This window comes from Urocitellus parryii, chromosome 2 (assembly GCF_045843805.1).
Source record: "Urocitellus parryii isolate mUroPar1 chromosome 2, mUroPar1.hap1, whole genome shotgun sequence".
Taxonomy (NCBI): Eukaryota; Metazoa; Chordata; class Mammalia; order Rodentia; family Sciuridae; genus Urocitellus; species Urocitellus parryii.
This window is the reverse complement of record NC_135532.1, coordinates 166,895,313-166,902,002: the sequence shown is the minus strand read 5'-3', so window position 1 is coordinate 166,902,002 and position 6,690 is coordinate 166,895,313.

The window sequence follows — 6,690 nt, the reverse complement described above, 5'->3', positions numbered from 1 at the left end:
TGCAATGTGGCAACGGCGTACACTTCAATTTAAAAATGCATCATTTGTCTGCATTGGCATTCCTTCCAGCTGATGACATTCCAGGAGATTTTAATGAATTAAAACTGTGTTTGCCTGAAGAAGCCAGCAAAGTTACTGACTGGTTCAAAAATAATTACGCTCACAGTAGGATAAGAACATGCAAAGGTAGTGCAGTTTGATTCCCTAGTATTGTTTTCACCAAACTTGTGGTCTGTATACAAGTGCATATGGAATGGACTTCTGTGTATCCAAAACAGGAAGCATGACACAGAAGAGAAGGGAACTTAATTGCGAATGCCTATGTTGGTGTGTGTCAAATTGTAGAAGAATTTCAAAAAGGAGCAGCACTACACAGAAAATGAATGTGAACATGTTTTCTGAAAAGAGTCAAGCCCTAGAAGAAAAAAATCAGCTACTTATCATCATGCAAGTCTTCGAAATGGAGTTAATGATCATGAAAATCAGCCAGTTTTTATGGACCTCCTCTGTACAATGCTCATCATCTATCCTTGTAATATATTTTTCCATTGGTCATATTTTATTTTAGTTATTCCCCATTATTCTAAATTGTTATCATTATATTTACAATTCACTCTTCTGTATCTTTCATCTTTACATCATTTCCAATGCTGGAGGTAAGTATTAAGTAGACAGAGTTCTATTTCATTTTATGCATTTTTTGGCAAATATGACTCCATGAAAATGCATTATTACAACTAGCGTGCAAGCTGTGTGTGTGTGTGTGTGTGTGTGTGTGTGTGTGTATAAAAACATTGAAATTTCCTAAGGTGAGATGTCCTTTTTGTATGTCTATATTTGTGAAAAGTAAAATTTCTTTGAGATCTCAGCTCTTTGGATGACTGCGTATGTGGTGGTGACCCATTACAGTCAACAACGACTCTTTAAATGTATGTATTTTAACTGATCTATAATTCTTGTACATATATATGGGGACATGTGTAATGATCAAATTAGAATAATTGGCATATGTATTACTTCAAAACTTCCTTTGTGTGGGGAATGTTAAAAATCCTCTTTATTGGCTGCTTCAAAATGTTAAATTAATTGTTGTCAACCATAGTTACTGTATCTTGCTATAGTATATTAGAGGTTATTCCTTCTAACCAACTACACCTGAGCACCTACTAAGCACTCTCTTTCTATTCCCGCTGTTTTAATCTATACTTCTCTGAAGTATTCTTTCTGTGACTACTTTTTTCATTTACATAACAACTTCCAGTTCCATCTATGTTACCACATATGATAGGAATGCATTCTTTTTAACAGGTGAATAATGCTCCTAGTGCACATATGCCACATATTCATTATCCATTTATCTGTCAATGGTTGATTCCATTTCTTGGCACTTGTGCATAGTGCTGCAGTGAACGTGGGGCTGCAAGTCTATCTTTGAAATGCTGATTTCCTTTCCTTTGGATATACACCTCATAGTGGAATTGCTGAATCATATGATTGTTCTACTTCTATTTTTTTTTTTTTTGAGGATTTTCCACACTGGTTTCCATTATGATTGTAACAAATTGTATTCCCATGGACAGTGTATAGGAGTTTCCCTTGCTCCCTATTGTCATTTTTTATCACACTTGTCAAAAGACATATGTTGTCTACAATGGCATTTCAGATGACTGCAGTTTTAAAGCAGGCTGCTTGACCCATTTCTTTATGAATATAGCTTGTCTGCTCGTAACTCTTACTCTGTGAAATTTTGTTGTATACCTGAATGTGTATGCTTATAGAAGTAGGTACACAATTATTGCCTATTTTATTGTGTTCAGTGTCCTACAATATGTCGGGTGATATTTTTATATCTTTCTCAAATAAATCCCCTTTAAACTATAAACAATGTCTTTTAAATAATTTGTAGAATTATTTTTTTTAGAATTATATTTTTCAGGATTTTGATCTTTTGGGATTTTAGACGTTAGGGATCTTGATCTTTTGTGATTTCAATATTTGGGATTATGTCATTCAGGATTGTGTCTTTTGGAATTATGGCCCAAACCTACTATTTCGAATGAGTTTTCTGGGTGATGGAGAGATGATGGTTTAAGAAGGGAAAGAGGTGACCATTTCTAGGTAAAGGAAATCTGCTTCTTTTCTTTCATTGCTCTATTTTCCTTACTTGGAATTCATCTACTGTGTGGCCCCATTTTTACCTCTGATACTCACAGAGGTAAAAATGGGTCTTTTTACCTTTCCTGACTTCTCAGTTACTCTCATACTCCTCTGCCTATATGGGTCATCATCAAATCCTGGTGGCTCAGCCTCTACAACCCATCCTTAAATTTCCCTCCTTCTCTCCATTTCTGCCATTGAACAAGTTCCCACCATCATCTTCTCCCTGCTGGACCACTGCTGCAACTTCCTAGCAGTATTCCAAAGTCTCCTTTACCCCTTAAAATCCATTTTGTAGTCTAAAACCAGTTTATAACTCCATTGAAAGCAAAGTTCATGTGAGCTTCCTTTTTCTAACAGAGTTTTGAATGTAGTGACTCTAGGATACTGGTTGACTGATGGGACTCATTTACCTATTTATTAAAAAAAAAAAACACAAAAAAAAAAACTTTACCAAGTGTGTACTATCTGCACTACTGTAGGTGCTGGGCAGAGTATGGACAAGCTAAAAGCAATTTTCAGTCTATAGAAGTTACTGTCTAATGTAGTAGTTCTTAAACTTCAGCCTGCACTTATTCATGAGGGCAGCTTGCTAAGAACAGAGGCTGGGCTTAACCCTCAGGGTTTACAGGTGATGCTGGACCTGCTTGTCTGGGGTCATATTTTGAGAACTAATGATATAGTGGAAGAAAGAAAAGAAAACATGAGTAAACAAGTAAGATGATTGCCCATTTTAATACATGCTATGAAAAAGAACGGGAGGCCTAGAGGGTCCTACTCAAGGTTAGGTGGGCAGAATTCTCTCTGAGAAGGTGGTACTTGGACTTGAATCTAAAGGAAGAATCAGGGCAAGTTCTGTGGCAAAGACCATGCAACAGAAAAATGAGCATGTCAGAGTTTGAGGTGGAGAAATGCTTGGAAAAACTGATGTAACTGGAGGGGAGAGAGAGGGGGGGGAGGGAAGGGGAGGGAGGGGAGATTTAAAAAGAGATGGAGGACTAAAGATCATGTAAGGCTTTCAAGTCCTCAGTGAAGATTTTATTCTAAATGCAGTGGGATGCTTCTGAAGGAGTTGAAGATGGATAGGGGAATAGAGAATGGACATTTGGATATTTTGGGGCAAGACAGAAATTGGTACACCAGCTAGGACATGGTCCAGGTGACAGAAGCTGGTGGCTGTGAAAAGGATGGTGGAAATGGAAGAAGGAGAGGATGGATCTTGGAGGCTGAGCCCATAGGACGAGGCAACAGGTTGCAGTCAGGATGTGAGGAAAGTGCAGACTCAGAGCTGGCTCACAAAATGATTTCTTGAGTAAGCCAAGGTATGGCACTTAAGCATATTCTTAGGAAAGTACAGCTTTAAGTAGCTGGACCTACCCCAAAGGGAGGGCTCCTGATCCCATTTTCTGCCCATAGACTCACTTCAGAGCTCTTTGAGAAGAGCTGCTCCTGTGTCCACTTCCATCTCAGTTCTGCCCATCTACTTGCTGATCATTTTCCTATCTTATAATTGTTTATGTTGTCAGCTCCCTGTCACAAATTCTCAAGAATTTGCTTGTCATATGGAAGAATTGGCATAAAAACCAACAGTGGGGTTTGATCAACTTCAGCTTTCCAAGTGCCCTCTACAGAGATGTGAATCTGGGTGGGGATCCAGTGCCCGAGTCTTGACTAGGTACTGAGTGGTGGTTGGTGGTGATGTGGGTGGGGAAAATGCTGCCTTGCCGTTGCCACTGGACTGCATCTGTGTTGCTTGGGAGCTTGCTAGAATTGCAAATTCTTGGGCTCACCCCAGACCTCATAAATCAGAATCTGCAGTTGAGGAAGACTGCCTGGTTTCAGTTGCATGATGAATTTGAGAGGCCCTGCTGTGGGTGGTATGAGAGACAACTATTGTCTTTCATAATAGATTTAGGAGAAAACAAGGGACTACCTGTCTTGGGTCCTTTGGTGGGGGGTGGGGGTTTCTGACTGTTCCTTTTTATTATCTTGTTTAGTTTCTTTTTGTGGGGGGGAGGTTACCAGGTTTTGAACCCAGACACACGTTGTAACTACTGGATCACATCTCCAGCCCTTAAAGTTTTTTTACTTTTTAAATTTTGAGACAAGATCTAAGTTATTAGGACCTCCCTAAGTTACTGAGGCTAGCTTTGAACTTGTGATCCTCCTGCCTCAGCCTCCAGAGTTGCTGGGATTACAGGCGGGTGCTACCCTGTCGGCCTTGTTCAGTTTTAACCAGTCCTGGCTCTGCCTCTCTTTTCTGTGATGCCCCAGGTGGGATGAGTCCCTCTTTGGGGGAAGATAAAGGTCCTAGTTTAAGATGAGTGTGGTCCTATGCTGGACTTGCTGGGTTTCTCTTTCTCTGGGTGATGGTGAGTGCCTCAATGTACCTACTTCTTCTTACCCCCAAAGAGACCCTGCTACCTGCTACAGTTTTATTGCTTTTAAAATCTATTTTATATTCCATTATGTGACTCCATTGTCCTCCTCCTCACTAAGCTGTTGTACACACTACATTCTAATCTAGGTTCGTGGAACATTTCATCAGATGGTCTCGATTAAAATCCAATAAAATTTAAAGCAGGGGAAAGTCCAGAATAAAGAAGATGCCATATAATTCATGGGGTTTGAATAAAATGCTGTTTCAAGCTTTCTGCACACATTTTGGGGACTGTCCCTAAGGCCTGTGTTAAAAATGAGACAAGACAATAATAAAAACCATCTCCTCCTGTATCTTGCCACCACCCAACTTCTTTTGTGTCTTTTACCTTAAGAATTAAACTTTGTCCCTTAGGACTGTAAGAACTTACTATACATAGTAGGCATTTATGTATTAGATGTGTATTCCAGTCTTATGTGCTACATGTCCCTCTGCATGAAGCTTCCTGCTCGGATGGCACCTTCTCTGTCTCCTCTTGGAGACAGTATTGCTGCTGCCCCTCACAGTCAGGGCAAAACCTGGGGTGACAAAATGAGAACTCTATTCTGTTTATCCCACAAAGTGCTTATTATGGAATATAGGTAGTCAACCTGTTTTGAATATATGTTTTCTTGTCACATTCTTCAATATATGTAATTAAATGCATTCAGCTTTTATTTACTCTCTGCCCCTTCATAATGATGCTCCCTCCCAGTCTGTGCAGGAAGATGTATCCTCCAAGGAACCCCTTCCTCAAAAACTGCAAACAAAGCTGCAGCCAGGCACACTGTCATGTGCACTGACACTATCACTCAGAATCTCCATTATAGTTCTTAGCATAAAGAATTTTTGCTTTATGCAGCATTTCTTTTTCTAGGAACTTAAGGAATTGTCATAATTGTCAGGGACAAAGCATGGACGATGTGGTAGGAGAGAAAGAGTGCAATTAATTTTGTCATTGATTTGGGGATGGATGGCCCCTGTTCCCTGGTAAGGTAGCTTACATGTCCTCTAGCTTGCCCTAACATACATTAAAATGAGAGGATGGGGATGTGGTGCTGGGAAGGAGAGGACGTATGTGCAGGAATACAATTGTGCTGTTTACGAGCAATTATTTTCTGTGCAGGCTACCAGAGTGGGAGTGAGAGAAGGGAGCCGAGCTAAAACTCATGTCGGTTGCTTTTGTTGTTCGTTAAACTGGAGGAGGAGGAGAACTGCAGGGAGGTTGTCTATTATCTGTTATTCAGTTTTAAATATTTCAATTATGCTTCTCCATTGGTATGGAAAATTGAGAGTTGGCTATAAAATGCTTATAAAAATAACCATACTTGGAGCAGTTTAATTACTTTAATGAAATGGAGACAAATATTTGTAAGTGAAGAGCATGCTCATAGATAATGCAAGTAGAATGCATGTATTATTCAGCAAATGACTTAATTAGTTTTTAATTAGTAGAAATTGCAATAATTTTTCAGCATATCTTTTATTAGAATGGTTTTTAATAATAAAAAAGCATGTGGGTATCCTTTGTAGAAAGCCATTTACTGTAAAGTGGGATAACAGATTTGTTGTTTCAACTAGAAGAATTTCAATTCTATTATAAGCTAATTATAGTTTAACTTATCTTAGCAATGCTCAATGTAGGGCTTCCCATATGTCATCTGTAGTATGTACACATCCAAATACGTGCAACAACTTGAAGATGACTTGGTTTCTGGATTCTATTAGCCTTTGAAAACCTATATGCTTCCATCATCCATCCATCCACCCACCCACCCATCCATCCATCCATCCATATACTCACCTTTCTTTCCATTCATTTAACATTCATTATGCACACATTTAATATTTACAGCTACCAGGTATTAGAGCTATAAAGGTTTCAAAGACCTAGGACCTTTCAAAAGTTTAAAGTCCAATAGAAGAAGAGCTAGATAAAAAAGTGAATGATTATAGCTAATATTTAAATGGGACTCTATAATCAAGTATCAAATAGCTTTACAATAAAGATGAGGAAACAATCTGTTTTTACTAAGAGGGCTTCAGACAATGCTACCTAGAAGAACTGACTTTCTAGTTCTTGTAACACCTTCCAAACAGTTGGATCATTAAGA